Raw genomic sequence first — 23571 nt, 5'->3', positions numbered from 1 at the left:
ACTTGCCTCCATACCTCAGTCACTTCCCGTTGTGCTGCTTTCTTTGCAGTTTCTCTCTCAATTTGAAACTGCTTCCTTAGAGCATCTATGCGTTCAGCATGCAATTCTGCTTCTATTTTGGATTCTTCACTCATCTGTTCTCTGTTTTGAAAAAGAGACATGATAAATCACCTTTAGAAAACATCTTAGTAGGCGTCATTTACCAATGAGAAGCAGATCAGTCACCGGGTAAAAAATCACTGATCTGGAACTCATTAGCAGAAGAAGAAATAAGCATTTACCTACAGCATTAAAAAACAAAAAGTTATTCAATATAAAGAGATCCACCCAAAAGAGTGAAACACATACTCTTGTTTTAACCAATACTGAGTAGTCTTGAGCCAGCAACATTTCACCAGAATATAAAATTTGTACAGATTACAAATATGAAAACTACCTTCTTTGCTTTAGCTTATACTTGTCTGCTATATCAGTATGTCCACTACATGAAAGGAATAAAGATCCACGTGCACAATGCATTTCCCTTGGGTATAAATTTTCATGGGATGTTATTAATATCTAAATCCTATTTGCCTAGATAAAGTTTAACAAATAAACTTTAGTGGGTTGACCTGAACTTGATGGGTTTGACCTCACTAATCTCAGGGAAAAAGTTGAAAACAATGAATGGTTTAGCAGCTGCTTAAATGGCATTATCCCACTCCTGGACGGGTTATTCCCATCCATCCTTCTGTTTCTACTTTTCCAAATCATGCTTTTAAAGGACACATAAGCTTCTGATAGAAAAGGTTTGGCAGAAACATGTAAGTATCCCTTCCAACTTGGTTTAAACCTTCATGTACAGAAGAAGACCGACACTATATGAGGGAAGAGCTGAAAAGGAGCGTACCCCAGCCAGCTAATATCTGCTCTGCTCAACTATGCCTGCTTCCTTCACATGGCTCTGCTGGGAGTACTAGCTCAAAGTAGGGAAAAAGGGTTTAACTGGTTTATGTGAATTAGCCAAACTTTCTCTCCCAGAGGCTCTTGCCTAATTCCACTGTGACTATACTGCCCTTACATGAAGGTTTCCAAATTCCGTAGCTCAAGTTCTTTGCTTTCCAATTTCTCTTGAACAGGATCAAGCTTTGTTTGCAGCTGATGATTTGTCTGGAGAGCTTGCTCCAGGCTCATAGCCAGTCTCCTGTTTTCTTCTCTAGCTACATCTAGAGCTTTTTGTAGAGCCTCCATCTGAAAGAGAGAAGGAAGAAGATTGTTTATAATTCCACTGTAACAGATACAAGAAGTCCATAACACTGTATATTCACTCTTTAAACTTTGAAACAATAATTATTTGGAAAGAGAACCAAAGACTCCAGATGCCTGGAATATATATATGTGAGAACTTATTACAGACAGTCCTTAGGAGACTCTTAGAAGGTGATGGGAAGGGTATGCTCCACTGGTCACTAGAGAGTTTTGGAAAATAGAGCCAACTTATTTATCCTAATTTCTAAGGTTTTAAACCAGTTGAACTCCCCTTCCTGATCCTATGACCCTCTGGTCTCACTGCCTAGAGAGATAAGAACTGGCAACTGTCCCTTGTATATCCTTCTAGAAAAAGCTTTTTATAGGAAATATCTCTATTTTATATGTGTGCATACGTGTCGATACATATTTATGTGTGTATACACCTATAAACATGTGAGTATGCCTCCTTATTAAGTGGGATCACTCTCGCTACTTCTGACTAAAGTAATGTTGTTTTCTAAGCCCTTTAAGTTCACTTATGCATTAATACATGAAAAGAATGCAGACCATATAAGACAAAGAGAGTTAGGCATATTTATGGTCCTGGTTTGCCAATAAATGGTTCACTATAAGATCACAGACCCATTTCCCATTTGGAAATATGTCACTGTTCAAAACTCAGACTTGAATGGAAAGGAAATTTACCCGATTGTTTTACTCCATTTTTCCAAATTAGCAATATGCCAATAAAATAAAAAATATCAACGTTATCATCTATAAAAACCTGGCTTCTACCTTACTGTTGTGCTGGGCATCCATGACAAGGATTCTGGACCGCCTCTGGTCCACTTCTGCTTCCAGCTTCTGTACCCGCTGTTGATTTAGAGCCCTGTAAATGAAGGGCACAGGGAGAGTGACCACAGAAAAGTACCATCTAGGAGTGATACCACTGGGAGTTACAGGGCACCTTCCAGGAAGCCCAAATGGCATATGTAGTGGGCTACAGATGCTCAGAATATCTGAGAGTTGGCAGGTGACAATTAGTAGCCTCAGCTTCAGGTTAAGAAACTAATTTTCCTATGGATTAAAAACTTGTCCCATTTATGATTCAATTTGGCTTTATATATTAAAGTATCAGTACATGTTAATGACTAACTTATGGGCTGGTAACTTTATACTATATATATATTACTAGTACAAAAATATATCACCTCTGTATGGACTGGCTTGCTGTTGAGATTTCTGCTTTTTACCCAGAATTTTATTGTGAATAGTAAACAATTTTTAATACCATCCCCTTGACTTTTTTTTAAGTTCAGAGGTAATACAGATTCATAATATGTAAAAAAAGAAGCACAATGAAGAATATAAAACTCACTTGTTCTCCCATAACACAGAGGCAATATTCACCACTAATGTATTACAATATGTCTTAGAGGTCTGATTAAACTCAAACCATTTGTTCATTAACCTAAAAGGGAAACTTTTATGTAATTTTTGAAACATTTAAAGGAGTTCACTTACAAAACATGGCTAAAAGTAGTTCTCAGAATGATTCATCTAAAATAAATAGGATACTAATTAATGGATAATTAATTCAAACAGAAGTAGACACTTGGCTTTAATCTTGACAATTACCATTCTGTAGACCCAAGGGCAGGTATAAATGGTGTAGAAAACAGCAAGGATAAAACAGCATATATCACATGAATTTCTAGAATACATACTTATTTACATCGCTACAAAATATGAGAATTTTTGGATATCATTTTTATTTATAATTCCAGATTTTTCTGAATTTGCTAGTTCTTTAAATACCATTTTACTACTTTATTTTCACAAGGGGATCAATAGAAAATGACTGTTTGTTGACTGCACTCTGTTCTTTACTACAACGCAGCAGAAAAATACAAGTACAAAGACAGAAAAATAATCTCTGGTACCTTTCTTTCTTGAGGCCTGCAATCTCTGCATCCCTCCGCCCAAGCTCTATTTGCACTTTTTCCAGAGAGCCTTGCATCTTACTGTGAGAAGCCAACACATTCTCCAACATGATTGTAACTTTGCAGTTGTCTTCTTTAGCTTCTGCCAGTTGTTGCTGAAAGTTTCCCACCTAATAGAAAATGAAATAAGACAAAGATATTTGATCCTTTCTGGTTATTCTTCTGCTGAGTCCCATGACTTCTAGAAGAGTATGGAAACCAGGTCTGGTAGAATGCTAAGAGGAATAATTAAAGTATATTTTATATTTATTTTGTTTCTTAAGTTATTTTGACTCTGAGAAAAAGAAAACTAAACCCTAGATCATATGGATCCTATGAAGAGCTCTGCAGTGCATCCTAACTATTGTCGTGTCACAGCACATATATTAACTAGAGACATAAGGACCAACAGCTTCTTGGGTCTAGAGGTGGTCCCAGACTGGCCTGTGCTAGCCCTCCTCAGCTATCTTACCATGGGGTCAGAAGAAGATAACACCTTTGAAGCCCATCAGAATTATCTGAGGAAAGAGGACCATAAGTGGAAGCTGCTGAAGAATGATGTGACTCACAGCCCTCTTCAGAGGGGCAAAATCTAGCCCCTGCTGTCAAGAATTTTGGGATGTTACCTCTCTTCCCACTAAGTACACACACTGTTAAGCAGAAAGCATTTGGTAATTTGACTTAACATAAACTCTTAACAGTGTTATATCACATTAATAATACATAAGTATGTGGTTATTATTAACAAGGTCAGATGTGTTTCAACAGAAAAAAATAGGACTTTTGATTATTTTAAGACAGGAAGAAAAAAAAACATTGGGAGTTAAATCATGTATTTTTAAAGGAAATATTTTAGAGCTCTTCTAAAGTTATCCTTTCTTTAGGAAAAAAAAATCCTCTTCTGATCAATCCTCATTCTGTTTTACTAAAGGTCACAAGAAAAGAAAGAATATGGCTCATGAAAGATTTCAGAAGTGCTTCATTTCAGTAACAGACTTCAGAAAGGATTGATGTCTTGCCTTCTTGTTCTCCCAGTCCTCCAAAGCTTTGAGGTCATGTTTCAACTTCTGACTCTCTTTCAGGGCTGCAGCACGACCCTTCACAACTCGTGAGAGCTCACGTTCTTTCTTTTCAAGAATGGATTTCACCTTAGTAGAAAAAAAGAAATGATAAATGATTCTCCCAAAGCACAGTCAATCAGCAATTAGAATAAGACACAGCAATTTAGAAACCAAATTTAAAATGTTTAATTAAATATGCTTATATATTATTGTAAATAAAAACTAGCTTTAGTAGCTGTTTTCCCCCTTAAAACTACAAAGCAAAAAAAATCTGTTAATAAACATGGGCAAATCTGTAATATATGTCAATCTCTATGACAGCGCAGAATGAAGGTAAGGTAGATGAGACAATGATGCTAAGATGAAAAATGGGGGAGAAATTGATTATCACAGAATTTGAAAATACAACATAAATTAATATCATAAAAGCAAAGGTGAATAAGAACTAAATAGTGTCAAGAAAATAGTGTTACAGAAGTCTTCTAAATAGTGTCCTAATCCTAATTAGAAGTATTCGACTTTTACATATCTGAAATACTTTTAGTATATCTACACAGTTGTTTCAGATTCATCATACTATTCTAAATACTACTCTTTTAAAAAATACTTTATCTTGAAATACAGAGTCACAGGAGTTTACAAAATTAGTGCAGAGTCCCCATGCACTCTTTTCCCTGCTTCTAATGATGACATCTTATATTGTAGTTCAACATTAAAACCAGGAAATTGACTTTAATGAGAATAACTACACTACAAAATTTACAATTTTCATTTTTTATTTTTTATTTTTTTGCAGTACACGGGCCTCTCACTGTTGTGTCCTCTCCCGTTGCGGAGCACAGGCTCCGGACACGCAGGCTCAGCGGCCATGGCTCACGGGCTCAGCCGCTCCGCGGCATGTGGGATCTTCCCGGACCGGGGCACGAACCCGCGTCCCCTGCATCGGCAGGCGGACTCTCAACCACTGCGCCACCAGGGAAGCCCTTCACCATTTTTTTAACCTGCATTCATCTGTGTATGCACACATGCACGTAGCTCTATGTAATTTGACACCATGCACATATTCCTGTGATCACGACAATCAAGATACAGAACTGCTCCACTGCCGCAAAGAACTCACTTGTGCTACTTCTCTGTGTTCACACCCTCCCCCAAACTCATCCCAGGTCCCCTGGCAACCAGTAATTTGTTCTCTATCGCTACTGCTTTTGTCATTTCAAGAATGTTATTTTAAACATTTAAAAATAATTAATTTTAGTATAATACATTCACATTTTCTAAAACAGCCTTACTGAGATATAGTTGAAATACAATAAGCTATGTATATTTAAAGTGTACAATTTTGATATATGTATAAACCATAATCATGATAATGAACACTTCCATTATCCCAAAAGTTCCCTTATGCCTTTTTGTAATTTCCCCCACTTCTATCTCTCCCTGTTCCTACACATCCACCCAAGGCTACCACTGACCTGTTTTCTGTCACAATCAATTCACTTTTATTTCCTAGAATTTTATATAAATGAAATCATATTTGATGTACTCATTTTTGAACGATTTTCCACTCAGCACAATTATTGTGAGATTCACTCACTCTTCTTTATATATCAATACTTCTTCCTTTCTGTTGCTGAATAGTGTTCTGCTGAACACTGGAGTTGTTCCAGTTTTAAGCTGTTACAAGTAGAGCTGCTCTGGGCAGTTGTATACAGATCTTCGTGTAGATATACGCTTTCATTCATCTTTGGTGAATGCATAGGAGTGGAATGCCTGGGTTGTATGGTCGTAGTATGTCTCACTTTTAAAGAAACTACCAAACTATTTTCCAGAGTGGCTGAGTGATTTTACATTCCCTTCAGCAATGTATGAGAGTTCCTCCACATCCTCACTAACACTTGGGGTAATCAGTTTTTCAATCTTAGACATTCTAATAGTGTGTGGTAGTACCTCACTGCAGTTTTAATTTGCATTTCCCTAATGACTGATGTTTAACATCTTTTCAGGTGCTTATTTATCGTCCGTATATCTTTTTTGGTGAAACGTGTGTTCACCAAATAAATAAAATACTTTGCGCCTTTTTTTTTCCAGATTGTTTTTCCTTCTTAGTGAGTTTTGAGAGTTTTTAATAAACTGTGGAGACAAGACCTTTATCAGATATGTGATTTGCAAATGTTTTCTTCCCCCAGCCTGTAGCTTGTCATTTTCTTAACAATGTCTTTGAAGAGCATACGTTGTCAATGTTACATTTTTTCCTTTATGGATCATGCTTTTGATGTCAAATCTAAGAAATCTTAGTGTAATCCAAGATCACAATGGTTTCATCCTATGTTTCAGAAGTTTTACAGTTTGAAGTTTTACCTTTAGGGCTTTCATCCATTTTGAGTTAATTTTTATGTATGGTAAGAGGTATGGATCAAAGGTATTTTGTTTTTTTGTTTCTGCATATGATACCCAATTGCTTTAGCACATTTGTTGAAAAGACCATCCTTTCTCTACTTTTACTTCTGTTGAAAATAAAATGTTCATAAATTTTTTCTGGATGGGTAGCACATTCACATTACTCTTAAGGTACAAAAGGATAAAGTGAAAAATCTCCCAGCCACCCAGTTTCCTTCCTCGAAAATAATGTTGCCAATTTATTACGATTCATTTTAGAGAGACTCTATTCAAAAGTGAATACATATGTATACTTCATCGTCCCAACCCTTTTGCACACAAATAGTAAAATACTCTGTATACTCTTCTGAACCTTGACTGTTTTAACCTAATAATAGATATGTTATGATTAAGATAAATATATCTTCAAACAGTATTCCAAACTATGGATATACCATGATTTATTTAGCCAGCCTCTTACTGATGGAATTTTGGTTGTTTCTAGTCTTTTGCTAATAACAAACAATACTTCAGAAAGTAACCTTGTAAACATGTCTTATGTACAAGCTAGTGTATCTGTAGGAAAAAGTACAACTGTGGGTGTAAGGTGATAAACAAAGCCAAATTGTCCTCCACAGGAAAAGGGCACTCCAAACAGCAGCAAAGAAGAATGCCTTTTCCCCACATCTTCCTCAAATTATACTTCCTTATAACTTTTAACCTGTAACGTTAAAAATACTTTAACGTCTTCTGTAAGGGTTCAAGAATACTACAAAAGATGCTAACTTATAAGGTTTTGAAAACCTATTGGATTTTGTTCTAGAAAAGCACATTAGGAAGAATATAGTTTTTATAATTTTACCAGTGCTTATAAATTATTTATAAAAATGAAAAGGCCACTAGCAAAAGTGCTTACAGAAAGGGTCTAAATTGTAGTTAACTCTAGAAGACAAGCTACAGTACTTTCTATTTTTAAATACCAAACAAAGATGGATGCTCTAGTAAGTTTTCTTTGGGAAGTATTTTCCAGTGTTCAAGTTCTCAGGGCTTCTATTTATGTATTTCTACTTGAAAATCAGGCTTTACCCATTTTACTGTAAATGTTAAGACTATTAGCATTAATTTTTAAAGTGAAAATTAGATTAAAAATCTCAATGGTTACTCTTAAGCCAAATATGACATTTCTGTGTCCAAATCAAAAACTAAGTATGCAATAGCCAGAATGATGGTTTTGATCTACATCATCAGTTTTTGCTGTTTGTGAAGAAGTTCTTTCCTTGTTGTTACTCACACCTCCAAACGTTATCTTTCTAGATGTTACTACTTTTCTTCATTGTTGTATAAATCTGAAATTTCCTTATGATTTAATTTGTGGCCTTCACTTACCGAATCCCGGTGAAGAAAATTTGGTGACTCATCATTTTTTAATGGTCTTGAGGCAAGAATGTCTATTTTACCTTCCAGTCTTCCCTCCATGGTTTTAATGGCATTCAAAAGAGTCTTTAGAGAGATCCCAGAGTCTCCAATCTCCTGAGAAGACCTCACAGAAGTCACGGTAGGTGCAAAGGTCACATGGTGTGTAGGGTTTGGCCTAACACTGGGCAAAACAACTGATGAACTTCGTTCCTTTACATTGTTGACACGGGGCCTATGGCTTTAAAGTAATTTTGAAGATGCAGGCCTCTCTGGAGACTTCCTCCTTCTTGGAAGCATCAGCAATTTAAAAAGACAAAATCAACTAAACCTAGAATTATTTTTCAGTGAGTGCCCCCTTTACTATGAGAAACAGCACAACGTTCTAAATGAAGCTGGGATGGAAAATATACTTTAAAATGTGTTCCTTTGCTTTCAGAATGAAGAAAATACTAGTGTAAAGTATGTCCTCATGAAGAAACAAAGCATATCTAATGAGGTCCCCTTTGCCAGTATAGTCAGATTGTTAGAACCCATTTGAAGACACATTCTAGTTGCTTGGTTACCAAGGGTATACATACACAAACGTTATAGTTAAAGAAGTTACACATGCTTACACTGTTAAAAATTAAAAATAAATAATGTGATAAATTTGTAAATCATTGTTAATAGTCTCAATAGTCTCAGTCTCAATTGCCACCATGCTAACCAGTAAGCACCTTCACTACTAATACCTCTTTCAAGTGCGCTATTGCAAGTATATCTTGTTGGCAATGAGTTCTGCGTTCGCCTGTAATTAAAAACCCAAAGATACTTGTTCCTCACCTCTGCCAAAAGTTTTAAGGTTCAAATTAAAAAAACACTTCCTCTATGATAGAGATTCTCGAGGCTTTCATCATGATGATGTTCCCTATGCATGCTCACAATACAATCTATTTTGTTTCTGAAAGGCATAACCTTCTATTCTATAATAAAGTCTGCCGAGTACATTCCTAATCCTGCAATTAGAGCATGCAAGTTCAATGTCCCAATACTGCTTCAGGCATCTTTATGAACTCTTCTGTGGTTGAGTGGAACCTTGTACATCGAGGGTGTTTAAAATATTTTTGATAAATTGAGTCAAGTGAGAGAATATTCATCTTTCTGGGATCATACGGTGAGGTGGGGAGAAAGTCACCAATTTCTTAAAAGCTAATTAAAACAACATAGAAGCAATCTGTTTTATAGCTATTAATCACACCTGAGCATATTTGCCCTCTAGTGCCTTATTCAACTTGCGTAGATGGTCGTTCTGTGAACTGGTTTCAGAAAAAGAATGTAGTTGTTCTTCTAGCTGCTTAACTTTTATCTAGAGGAAAAACAGAAGAATAAAAAAACAAGTCTCATTAACGAAATATATATATATATATAAATATACGTATATATACATATATATATGTGTGTATATATATATATATATATATATATATATATATATATATACACACACACACACTCCAAAACAGAAAAAAAAAGGTGTCACAAGTTTTGCAGAAAAAAATCACAGAAAATCCTTAAACCTTGTAAAAAGCGATCCTGTTTTTCTAATGACGCTACTTCTACTAAAATAGCTATTTCAACAAATAAAATAGGCTATAGCCTTATACATGTACTGAGATAATTCATTTGGTTTATAGCGTTTATGGAAAGTGCAAATTAACATGACTCATGAATATAACAGTGAGACTTTGTGGGTAAAATATTTCAATTTTAAAGAAATTGTGGTATCTAGTATTCAAAACCCTTTCTGAGTACGGATAATTAGAATTGTCAATATGTAAGCAGACAAGAGTCTTGTGTTTACCCACAGAGAATTACGACAGTTGAATTAACAGAATTCTTATAGGCTGAATTATATTTGAAAACTAACTCATAAAGCTGACTACTCACATCTTTCACTTTAAAGAAAAGATGATTTGGGGGAATAAAATCATTAATATTTACTCACAAATCTCCAAATTGTGTGTTTTTCTACATTTTCTTCCTCTTATTCCCAACCCTCTCAATACAAATCGACAATTAACATTACTGAGCTTATCTCTGAATCAGAAAAAAATTCATCCAAAATTTTTAATTTAAATCAACTTTTTCCTCTCTCAGTATCTTTTCTTGTTTCCCACCTCTGAAGGGCAAACTCCTCTTGGTTGTAGCCACTGATTGTTTTCAAGAACTGTTAAAATTTGAGTGCTAATACTTCGTTTTTTTTAGAAAGGCTACATGAAAACACATTTTGTCTTAGGAAATCTCTCTTGTTCCATCAGCAGAATCCTTTTTCTCATCTTTGCCTGTTTCTGGTGCTCTTTTCCACAGTGTACAGTATAAAACATGTTCCATGGCTCCCCCTTAAGTGTATTCACTTAAGGTTCAGAATTAGAATGGCTGCCTCTAAAGAGAGGTATTGATGCAACACTTATTCTCATTTTAAACGTAAGCAAACTGCTGTTAACCTTAGAACTCAGTGGAAAATACTGATGAACACTCAAGAATTTTCGATTTGCCTCTCTTCAAACAAAACACAGAATATCCTTATTCCACAATATTTCTCAGGTAACTGACGTTACCCCCAGCCTCAGAGTACTCAATAAAATGCCCTGAAACTTGTCAGATGGCATGTTCTCATCTATAAAGCACTTTACTTTTTATACTGGGTTTCTTTTCTGGAAGAATTTCTAATTCAGGACACTGAAATGGGGAAGAACACAGAAGCAAATAAATCCTGCTGCCCTCAGAGACCTGATGTTTCTGTGTCATTAAAATCCAAGTAGCTTCCACAGCTAGCTTACCAGGCAGTCTCGGAAATACCAGTATTTAGGTCAAGGTCATATCCTCCTACTGTTTCAAATGATCTAAATATATATAGATACATATTTTTAAAAATTGAGGTAGAGTTGATTTATAATATTATGTAAGTTTCAACTATACAACCTAGGGATTCACAATTTTTAAAGATTATACTCCATTTATAGTTATTATAAAATATCGGCTATATTCCATGTAATGTACAATATATCCTTGTAGCTTATTTTATACACAGTAGTCTGTACTTCTTAATCTCCTACCCTAATATTGCCCCTTACATATATTTTCTAATATAAAACTATAAAAACATAACACTATAGAAACTGTGAGACACCTAAGAAATGGATGAAAAGGAACTTTTTGTGTGTGTGTGTGTGTGTGTGTGTGTGTGGTACGTGGGCCTCTCACTGTTGTGGCCTCTCCCGTTGCGGAGCACAGGCTCCGGACACGCAGGCTCAGCGGCCATGTCTCACGGGCACAGCCGCTCCGCGGCATGTGGGATCTTCCCGGACCGGGGCACGAACCCGCGTCCCCTGCATCGGCAGGCGGACTCTCAACCACTGCACCACCAGGGAAGCCCTTCACCATTTTTTTAACCTGCATTCATCTGTGTATGCACACATGCACGTAGCTCTATGTAATTTGACCCCATGCACATATTCCTGTGATCACGACAATCAAGATACAGAACTGCTCCACTGCCGCAAAGAACTCACTTGTGCTACTTCTCTGTGTTCACACCCTCCCCCAAACTCATCCCAGGTCCCCTGGCAACCAGTAATTTGTTCTCTATCGCTACTGCTTTTGTCATTTCAAGAATGTTATTTTAAACATTTAAAAATAATTAATTTTAGTATAATACATTCACATTTTCTAAAACAGCCTTACTGAGATATAGTTGAAATACAATAAGCTATGTATATTTAAAGTGTACAATTTTGATTTATGTATAAACCATAATCATGATAATGAACACTTCCATTATCCCAAAAGTTCCCTTATGCCTTTTTGTAATTTCCCCCACTTCTATCTCTCCCTGTTCCTACACATCCACCCAAGGCTACCACTGACCTCTTTTCTGTCACAATCAATTCACTTTTATTTCCTAGAATCTTATATAAATGAAATCATATTTGATGTACTCATTTTTGAATGATTTTCCACTCAGCACAATTATTGTGAGATTCACTCACTCTTCTTTATATATCAATACTTCTTCCTTTCTGTTGCTGAAGAGTGTTCTGCTGAACACTGGAGTTGTTCCAGTTTTAAGCTGTTACAAGTAGAGTTGCTCTGGGCAGTTGTATACAGATCTTCGTGTAGATATATGCTTTCATTTATCTTTGGTGAATGCATAGGAGTGGAATGCCTGGGTTGTATGGTCGTAGTATGTCTCACTTTTAAAGAAACTACCAAACTATTTTCCAGAGTGGCTGAGTGATTTTACATTCCCTTCAGCAATGTATGAGAGTTCCTCCACATCCTCACTAACACTTGGGGTAATCAGTTTTTCAATCTTAGACATTCTAATAGTGTGTGGTAGTACCTCACTGCAGTTTTAATTTGCATTTCCCTAATGACTGATGTTTAACATCTTTTCAGGTGCTTATTTATCATCCGTATATCTTTTTTGGTGAAACGTGTGTTCACCAAATAAATAAAATACTTTGAGCCTTTTTTTTTTTCAGATTGTTTTTCCTTCTTAGTGAGTTTTGAGAGTTTTTAATAAACTGTGGAGACAAGACCTTTATCAGATATGTGATTTGCAAATGTTTTCTTCCCCCAGCCTGTAGTTTGTCATTTTCTTAACAATGTCTTTGAAGAGCATACGTTGTCAATGTTACATTTTTTCCTTTATGGATCATGCTTTTGATGTCAAATCTAAGAAATCTTAGTGTAATCCAAGATCACAATGGTTTCATCCTATGTTTCAGAAGTTTTACAGTTTTAAGTTTTACCTTTAGGGCTTTCATCCATTTTGAGTTAATTTTTATGTATGGTAAGAGGTATGGATCAAAGGTATTTTGTTTTTTTGTTTCTGCATATGATACCCAATTGCTTTAGCACATTTGTTGAAAAGACCATCCTTTCTCTACTTTTACTTCTGTTGAAAATAAAATGTTCATAAATTTTTTCTGGATGGGTAGCACATTCACATTACTCTTAAGGTACAAAAGGATAAAGTGAAAAATCTCCCAGCCACCCAGTTTCCTTCCTCGAAAATAATGTTGCCAATTTATTACGATTCATTTTAGAGAGACTCTATTCAAAAGTGAATACATATGTATACTTCATCGCCCTAACCCTTTTGCACACAAATAGTAAAATACTCTGTATACTCTTCTGAACCTTGACTGTTTTAACCTAATAATAGATATGTTATGATTAAGATAAATATATCTTCAAACAGTATTCCAAACTATGGATATACCATGATTTATTTAGCCAGCCTCTTACTGATGGAATTTTGGTTGTTTCTAGTCTTTTGCTAATAACAAACAATACTTCAGAAAGTAACCTTGTAAACATGTCTTATGTACAAGCTAGTGTATCTGTAGGAAAAAGTACAACTGTGGGTGTAAGGTGATAAACAAAGCCAAATTGTCCTCCACAGGAAAAGGGCACTCCAAACAGCAGCAAAGAAGATTGCCTTTTCCCCACACCTTCCTCAAATTATACTTCCTTATAACTTTTAACCTGTAACGTTAAAAATACTTTAACGTCTTCTGTAAGGGTTCAAGAATACTACAAAAGATGCTAACTTATAAGGTTTTGAAAACCTATTGGATTTTGTTCTAGAAAAGCACATTAGGAAGAATATAGTTTTTATAATTTTACCAGTGCTTATAAATTATTTATAAAAATGAAAAGGCCACTAGCAAAAGTGCTTACAGAAAGGGTCTAAATTGTAGTTAACTCTAGAAGACAAGCTACAGTACTTTCTATTTTTAAATACCAAACAAAGATGGATGCTCTAGTAAGTTTTCTTTGGGAAGTATTTTCCAGTGTTCAAGTTCTCAGGGCTTCTATTTATGTATTTCTACTTGAAAATCAGGCTTTACCCATTTTACTGTAAATGTTAAGACTATTAGCATTAATTTTTAAAGTGAAAATTAGATTAAAAATCTCAATGGTTACTCTTAAGCCAAATATGACATTTCTGTGTCCAAATCAAAAACTAAGTATGCAATAGCCAGAATGATGGTTTTGATCTACATCATCAGTTTTTGCTGTTTGTGAAGAAGTTCTTTCCTTGTTGTTACTCACACCTCCAAACGTTATCTTTCTAGATGTTACTACTTTTCTTCATTGTTGTATAAATCTGAAATTTCCTTATGATTTAATTTGTGGCCTTCACTTACCGAATCCCGGTGAAGAAAATTTGGTGACTCATCATTTTTTAATGGTCTTGAGGCAAGAATGTCTATTTTACCTTCCAGTCTTCCCTCCATGGTTTTAATGGCATTCAAAAGAGTCTTTAGAGAGATCCCAGAGTCTCCAATCTCCTGAGAAGACCTCACAGAAGTCACGGTAGGTGCAAAGGTCACATGGTGTGTAGGGTTTGGCCTAACACTGGGCAAAACAACTGATGAACTTCGTTCCTTTACATTGTTGACACGGGGCCTATGGCTTTAAAGTAATTTTGAAGATGCAGGCCTCTCTGGAGACTTCCTCCTTCTTGGAAGCATCAGCAATTTAAAAAGACAAAATCAACTAAACCTAGAATTATTTTTCAGTGAGTGCCCCCTTTACTATGAGAAACAGCACAACGTTCTAAATGAAGCTGGGATGGAAAATATACTTTAAAATGTGTTCCTTTGCTTTCAGAATGAAGAAAATACTAGTGTAAAGTATGTCCTCATGAAGAAACAAAGCATATCTAATGAGGTCCCCTTTGCCAGTATAGTCAGATTGTTAGAACCCATTTGAAGACACATTCTAGTTGCTTGGTTACCAAGGGTATACATACACAAACGTTATAGTTAAAGAAGTTACACATGCTTACACTGTTAAAAATTAAAAATAAATAATGTGATAAATTTGTAAATCATTGTTAATAGTCTCAATAGTCTCAGTCTCAATTGCCACCATGCTAACCAGTAAGCACCTTCACTACTAATACCTCTTTCAAGTGCGCTATTGCAAGTATATCTTGTTGGCAATGAGTTCTGCGTTCGCCTGTAATTAAAAACCCAAAGATACTTGTTCCTCACCTCTGCCAAAAGTTTTAAGGTTCAAATTAAAAAAACACTTCCTCTATGATAGAGATTCTCGAGGCTTTCATCATGATGATGTTCCCTATGCATGCTCACAATACAATCTATTTTGTTTCTGAAAGGCATAACCTTCTATTCTATAATAAAGTCTGCCGAGTACATTCCTAATCCTGCAATTAGAGCATGCAAGTTCAATGTCCCAATACTGCTTCAGGCATCTTTATGAACTCTTCTGTGGTTGAGTGGAACCTTGTACATCGAGGGTGTTTAAAATATTTTTGATAAATTGAGTCAAGTGAGAGAATATTCATCTTTCTGGGATCATACGGTGAGGTGGGGAGAAAGTCACCAATTTCTTAAAAGCTAATTAAAACAACATAGAAGCAATCTGTTTTATAGCTATTAATCACACCTGAGCATATTTGCCCTCTAGTGCCTTATTCAACTTGCGTAGATGGTCGTTCTGTGAACTGGTTTCAGAAAAAGAATGTAGTTGTTCTTCTAGCTGCTTAACTTTTATCTAGAGGAAAAACAGAAGAATAAAAAAACAAGTCTCATTAACGAAATATATATATATATATAAATATACGTATATATACATATATATATGTGTGTATATATATATATATATATATATATATATATATATATATACACACACACACACTCCAAAACAGAAAAAAAAAGGTGTCACAAGTTTTGCAGAAAAAAATCACAGAAAATCCTTAAACCTTGTAAAAAGCGATCCTGTTTTTCTAATGACGCTACTTCTACTAAAATAGCTATTTCAACAAATAAAATAGGCTATAGCCTTATACATGTACTGAGATAATTCATTTGGTTTATAGCGTTTATGGAAAGTGCAAATTAACATGACTCATGAATATAACAGTGAGACTTTGTGGGTAAAATATTTCAATTTTAAAGAAATTGTGGTATCTAGTATTCAAAACCCTTTCTGAGTACGGATAATTAGAATTGTCAATATGTAAGCAGACAAGAGTCTTGTGTTTACCCACAGAGAATTACGAAAGTTGAATTAACAGAATTCTTATAGGCTGAATTATATTTGAAAACTAACTCATAAAGCTGACTACTCACATCTTTCACTTTAAAGAAAAGATGATTTGGGGGAATAAAATCATTAATATTTACTCACAAATCTCCAAATTGTGTGTTTTTCTACATTTTCTTCCTCTTATTCCCAACCCTCTCAATACAAATCGACAATTAACATTACTGAGCTTATCTCTGAATCAGAAAAAAATTCATCCAAAATTTTTAATTTAAATCAACTTTTTCCTCTCTCAGTATCTTTTCTTGTTTCCCACCTCTGAAGGGCAAACTCCTCTTGGTTGTAGCCACTGATTGTTTTCAAGAACTGTTAAAATTTGAGTGCTAATACTTCGTTTTTTTTAGAAAGGCTACATGAAAACACATTTTGTCTTAGGAAATCTCTCTTGTTCCATCAGCAGAATCCTTTTTCTCATCTTTGCCTGTTTCTGGTGCTCTTTTCCACAGTGTACAGTATAAAACATGTTCCATGGCTCCCCCTTAAGTGTATTCACTTAAGGTTCAGAATTAGAATGGCTGCCTCTAAAGAGAGGTATTGATGCAACACTTATTCTCATTTTAAACGTAAGCAAACTGCTGTTAACCTTAGAACTCAGTGGAAAATACTGATGAACACTCAAGAATTTTCGATTTGCCTCTCTTCAAACAAAACACAGAATATCCTTATTCCACAATATTTCTCAGGTAACTGACGTTACCCCCAGCCTCAGAGTACTCAATAAAATGCCCTGAAACTTGTCAGATGGCATGTTCTCATCTATAAAGCACTTTACTTTTTATACTGGGTTTCTTTTCTGGAAGAATTTCTAATTCAGGACACTGAAATGGGGAAGAACACAGAAGCAAATAAATCCTGCTGCCCTCAGAGACCTGATGTTTCTGTGTCATTAAAATCCAAGTAGCTTCCACAGCTAGCTTACCAGGCAGTCTCGGAAATACCAGTATTTAGGTCAAGGTCATATCCTCCTACTGTTTCAAATGATCTAAATATATATAGATACATATTTTTAAAAATTGAGGTAGAGTTGATTTATAATATTATGTAAGTTTCAAGTATACAACATAGAGATTCACAATGTTTAAAGATTATACTCCATTTATAGTTATTAAAAAATATCGGCTATATTCCATGTAATGTACAATATATCCTTGTAGCTTATTTTATACACAGTAGTCTGTACTTCTTAATCTCCTACCCTAATATTGCCCCTTACATATATTTTCTAATATAAAACTATAAAAACATAACACTATAGAAACTGTGAGACACCTAAGAAATGGATGAAAAGGAACTTTTTGTGTGTGTGTGTGTGGTACGTGGGCCTCTCACTGTTGTGGCCTCTCCCGTTGCGGAGCACAGGCTCCGGACACGCAAGCTCAGCGGCCATGGCTCACGGGCCCAGCCGCTCCGCGGCATGTGGGATCTTCCCGGACCGGGGCACGAACCCGCGTCCCCTGAATCGGCAGGCGGACTCTCAACCACTGTGCCACCAGGGAAGCCCTTCACCATTTTTTTAACCTGCATTCATCTGTGTATGCACACATGCACGTAGCTCTATGTAATTTGACCCCATGCACATATTCCTGTGATCACGACAATCAAGATACAGAACTGCTCCACTGCCGCAAAGAACTCACTTGTGCTACTTCTCTGTGTTCACACCCTCCCCCAAACTCATCCCAGGTCCCCTGGCAACCAGTAATTTGTTCTCTATCGCTACTGCTTTTGTCATTTCAAGAATGTTATTTTAAACATTTAAAAATAATTAATTTTAGTATAATACATTCACATTTTTTAAAACAGCCTTACTGAGATATAGTTGAAATACAATAAGCTATGTATATTTAAAGTGTACAATTTTGATATATGTATAAACCATAATCATGATAATGAACACTTCCATTATCCCAAAAGTTCCCTTATGCCTTTTTGTAATTTCCCGCACTTCTATCTCTCCCTGTTCCTACACATCCACCCAAGGCTACCACTGACCTCTTTTCTGTCACAATCAATTCACTTTTATTTCCTAGAATTTTATATAAATGAAATCATATTTGATGTACTCATTTTTGAATGATTTTCCACTCAGCACAATTATTGTGAGATTCACTCACTCTTCTTTATATATCAATACTTCTTCCTTTCTGTTGCTGAAGAGTGTTCTGCTGAACACTGGAGTTGTTCCAGTTTTAAGCTGTTACAAGTAGAGTTGCTCTGGGCAGTTGTATACAGATCTTCGTGTAGATATACGCTTTCATTTATCTTTGGTGAATGCATAGGAGTGGAATGCCTGGGTTGTATGGTCGTAGTATGTCTCACTTTTAAAGAAACTACCAAACTATTTTCCAGAGTGGCTGAGTGATTTTACATTCCCTTCAGCAATGTATGAGAGTTCCTCCACATCCTCACTAACACTTGGGGTAATCAGTTTTTCAATCTTAGACATTCTAATAGTGTGTGGTAGTACCTCACTGCAGTTTTAATTTGCATTTCCCTAATGACTGATGTTTAACATCTTTTCAGGTGCTTATTTATCATCCGTATATCTTTTTTGGTGAAACGTGTGTTCACCAAATAAATAAAATACTTTGCGCCTTTTTTTTTTTCAGATTGTTTTTCCTTCTTAGTGAGTTTTGAGAGTTTTTAATAAACTGTGGAGACAAGACCTTTATCAGATATGTGATTTGCAAATGTTTTCTTCCCCCAGCCTGTAGCTTGTCATTTTCTTAACAATGTCTTTGAAGAGCATACGTTGTCAATGTTACATTTTTTCCTTTATGGATCATGCTTTTGATGTCAAATCTAAGAAATCTTAGTGTAATCCAAGATCACAATGGTTTCATCCTATGTTTCAGAAGTTTTACAGTCTTAAGTTTTACCTTTAGGGCTTTCATCCATTTTGAGTTAATTTTTATATATGGTAAGAGGTGTGGATCAAAGGTATTTTGTTTTTTTGTTTCTGCATATGATACCCAATTGCTTTAGCACATTTGTTGAAAAGACCATCCTTTCTCTACTTTTACTTCTGTTGAAAGTAAAATGTTCATAAATTTTTTCTGGATGGGTAGCACATTCACATTACTCTTAAGGTACAAAAGGATAAAGTGAAAAATCTCCCAGCCACCCAGTTTCCTTCCTCGAAAATAATGTTGCCAATTTATTACGATTCATTTTAGAGAGACTCTATTCAAAAGTGAATACATATGTATACTTCATCGCCCCAACCCTTTTGCACACAAATAGTAAAATACTCTGTATACTTTTCTGAACCTTGACTGTTTTAACCTAATAATAGATATGTTATGATTAAGATAAATATATCTTCAAACAGTATTCCAAACTATGGATATACCATGATTTATTTAGCCAGCCTCTTACTGATGGAATTTTGGTTGTTTCTAGTCTTTTGCTAATAACAAACAATACTTCAGAAAGTAACCTTGTAAACATGTCTTATGTACAAGCTAGTGTATCTGTAGGAAAAAGTACAACTGTGGGTGTAAGGTGATAAACAAAGCCAAATTGTCCTCCACAGGAAAAGGGCACTCCAAACAGCAGCAAAGAAGAATGCCTTTTCCCCACATCTTCCTCAAATTATACTTCCTTATAACTTTTAACCTGTAACGTTAAAAATACTTTAACGTCTTCTGTAAGGGTTCAAGAATACTACAAAAGATGCTAACTTATAAGGTTTTGAAAACCTATTGGATTTTGTTCTAGAAAAGCACATTAGGAAGAATATAGTTTTTATAATTTTACCAGTGCTTATAAATTATTTATAAAAATGAAAAGGCCACTAGCAAAAGTGCTTACAGAAAGGGTCTAAATTGTAGTTAACTCTAGAAGACAAGCTACAGTACTTTCTATTTTTAAATACCAAACAAAGATGGATACTCTAGTAAGTTTTCTTTGGGAAGTATTTTCCAGTGTTCAAGTTCTCAGGGCTTCTATTTATGTATTTCTACTTGAAAATCAGGCTTTACCCATTTTACTGTAAATGTTAAGACTATTAGCATTAATTTTTAAAGTGAAAATTAGATTAAAAATCTCAATGGTTACTCTTAAGCCAAATATGACATTTCTGTGTCCAAATCAAAAACTAAGTATGCAATAGCCAGAATGATGGTTTTGATCTACATCATCAGTTTTTGCTGTTTGTGAAGAAGTTCTTTCCTTGTTGTTACTCACACCTCCAAACGTTATCTTTCTAGATGTTACTACTTTTCTTCATTGTTGTATAAATCTGAAATTTCCTTATGATTTAATTTGTGGCCTTCACTTACCGAATCCCGGTGAAGAAAATTTGGTGACTCATCATTTTTTAATGGTCTTGAGGCAAGAATGTCTATTTTACCTTCCAGTCTTCCCTCCATGGTTTTAATGGCATTCAAAAGAGTCTTTAGAGAGATCCCAGAGTCTCCAATCTCCTGAGAAGACCTCACAGAAGTCACGGTAGGTGCAAAGGTCACATGGTGTGTAGGGTTTGGCCTAACACTGGGCAAAACAACTGATGAACTTCGTTCCTTTACATTGTTGACACGGGGCCTATGGCTTTAAAGTAATTTTGAAGATGCAGGCCTCTCTGGAGACTTCCTCCTTCTTGGAAGCATCAGCAATTTAAAAAGACAAAATCAACTAAACCTAGAATTATTTTTCAGTGAGTGCCCCCTTTACTATGAGAAACAGCACAACGTTCTAAATGAAGCTGGGATGGAAAATATACTTTAAAATGTGTTCCTTTGCTTTCAGAATGAAGAAATACTAGTGTAAAGTATGTCCTCATGAAGAAACAAAGCATATCTAATGAGGTCCCCTTTGCCAGTATAGTCAGATTGTTAGAACCCATTTGAAGACACATTCTAGTTGCTTGGTTACCAAGGGTATACATACACAAACGTTATAGTTAAAGAAGTTACACATGCTTACACTGTTAAAAATTAAAAATAAATAATGTGATAAATTTGTAAATCATTGTTAATAGTCTCAATAGTCTCAGTCTCAATAGCCACCATGCTAACAAGTAAGCACCTTCACTACTAATACCTCTTTCTAGTGCGCTATTGCAAGTATATCTTGTTGGCAATGAGTTCTGCGTCCGCCTGTAATTAAAAACCCAAAGATACTTGTTCCTCACCTCTGCCAAAAGTTTTAAGGTTCAAATTAAAAAAACACTTCCTCTATGATAGAGATTCTCGAGGCTTTCATCATGATGATGTTCCCTATGCATGCTCACAATACAATCTATTTTGTTTCTGAAAGGCATAACCTTCTATTCTATAATAAAGTCTGCCGAGTACATTCCTAATCCTGCAATTAGAGCATGCAAGTTCAATGTCCCAATACTGCTTCAGGCATCTTTATGAACTCTTCTGTGGTTGAGTGGAACCTTGTACATCGAGGGTGTTTAAAATATTTTTGATAAATTGAGTCAAGTGAGAGAATATTCATCTTTCTGGGATCATACGGTGAGGTGGGGAGAAAGTCACCAATTTCTTAAAAGCTAATTAAAACAACATAGAAGCAATCTGTTTTATAGCTATTAATCACACCTGAGCATATTTGCCCTCTAGTGCCTTATTCAACTTGCGTAGATGGTCGTTCTGTGAACTGGTTTCAGAAAAAGAATGTAGTTGTTCTTCTAGCTGCTTAACTTTTATCTAGAGGAAAAACAGAAGAATAAAAAAACAAGTCTCATTAACGAAATATATATATATATATATAAATATACGTATATATACATATATATATATGTGTGTATATATATATATATATATATATACACACATAAATATATATATACACACGCACAGACTCCAAAACAGAAAAAAAAAGATGTCACAAGTTTTGCAGAAAAAAATCACAGAAAATCCTTAAACCTTGTAAAAAGCGATCCTGTTTTTCTAATGACGCTACTTCTACTAAAATAGCTATTTCAACAAATAAAATAGGCTATAGCCTTATACATGTACTGAGATAATTCATTTGGTTTATAGCGTTTATGGAAAGTGCAAATTAACATGACTCATGAATATAACAGTGAGACTTTGTGGGTAAAATATTTCAATTTTAAAGAAATTGTGGTATCTAGTATTCAAAACCCTTTCTGAGTACGGATAATTAGAATTGTCAATATGTAAGGAGACAAGAGTCTTGTGTTTACCCACAGAGAATTACGAAAGTTGAATTAACAGAATTCTTATAGGCTGAATTATATTTGAAAACTAACTCATAAAGCTGACTACTCACATCTTTCACTTTAAAGAAAAGATGATTTGGGGGAATAAAATCATTAATATTTACTCACAAATCTCCAAATTGTGTGTTTTTCTACATTTTTTTCCTCTTATTCCCAACCCTCTCAATACAAATCGACAATTAACATTACTGAGCTTATCTCTGAATCAGAAAAAAATTCATCCAAAATTTTTAATTTAAATCAACTTTTTCCTCTCTCAGTATCTTTTCTTGTTTCCCACCTCTGAAGGGCAAACGCCTCTTGGTTGTAGCCACTGATTGTTTTCAAGCACTGTTAAAATTTGAGTGCTAATACTTCGTTTTTTTTAGAAAGGCTACATGAAAACACATTTTGTCTTAGGAAATCTCTCTTGTTCCATCAGCAGAATCCTTTTTCTCATCTTTGCCTGTTTCTGGTGCTCTTTTCCACAGTGTACAGTATAAAACATGTTCCATGGCTCCCCCTTAAGTGTATTCACTTAAGGTTCAGAATTAGAATGGCTGCCTCTAAAGAGAGGTATTGATGCAACACTTATTCTCATTTTAAACGTAAGCAAACTGCTGTTAACCTTAGAACTCAGTGGAAAATACTGATGAACACTCAAGAATTTTCGATTTGCCTCCCTTCAAACAAAACACAGAATATCCTTATTCCACAATATTTCTCAGGTAACTGACGCTACCCCCAGCCTCAGAGTACTCAATAAAATGCCCTGAAACTTGTCAGAAGGCATGTTCTCATCTATAAAGCACTTTACATTTTATACTGGGTTTCTTTTCTGGAAGAATTTCTAATTCAGGACACTGAAATGGGGAAGAACACAGAAGCAAATAAATCCTGCTGCCCTCAGAGATCTGATGTTTCTGTGTCATTAAAATCCAAGTAGCTTCCACAGCTAGCTTACCAGGCAGTCTCGGAAATACCAGTATTTAGGTCAAGGTCATATCCTCCTACTGTTTCAAATGATCTAAATATATATAGATACATATTTTTAAAAATTGAGGTAGAGTTGATTTATAATATTATGTAAGTTTCAACTATACAACATAGGGATTCACAATTTTTAAAGATTATACTCCATTTATAGTTATTATAAAATATCGGCTATATTCCATGTAATGTACAATATATCCTTGTAGCT

At 35.1% G+C, this 23571-nt stretch overlaps 1 pseudogene across 1 annotated transcript in view; it reads right to left on the bottom strand.

The window, feature by feature from the left end:
- Positions 1 to 23571, bottom strand: part of LOC307057539 (coiled-coil domain-containing protein 150-like) — a 197461-nt pseudogene that overhangs the window by 31402 nt on the left and 142488 nt on the right. The window contains exons 16-22 of the transcript in view: positions 9306 to 9413; positions 8039 to 8182; positions 4232 to 4360; positions 3174 to 3343; positions 2026 to 2119; positions 1061 to 1230; positions 15 to 141 (exon numbers count right to left, since the gene is read on the bottom strand). The product of the transcript in view is annotated as a coiled-coil domain-containing protein 150-like (transcript). The remainder of the gene's footprint in view (positions 1 to 14; positions 142 to 1060; positions 1231 to 2025; positions 2120 to 3173; positions 3344 to 4231; positions 4361 to 8038; positions 8183 to 9305; positions 9414 to 23571) is intronic.

The sequence above is a fragment of the Hyperoodon ampullatus genome (genome assembly GCF_949752795.1).
Source record: "Hyperoodon ampullatus genome assembly, chromosome: 8".
In the NCBI taxonomy this organism is placed as follows: Eukaryota; Metazoa; Chordata; class Mammalia; order Artiodactyla; family Ziphiidae; genus Hyperoodon; species Hyperoodon ampullatus.
Note: the sequence above shows the minus strand (reverse complement) of the source record. Positions and strands in the feature narration are given on the sequence as shown.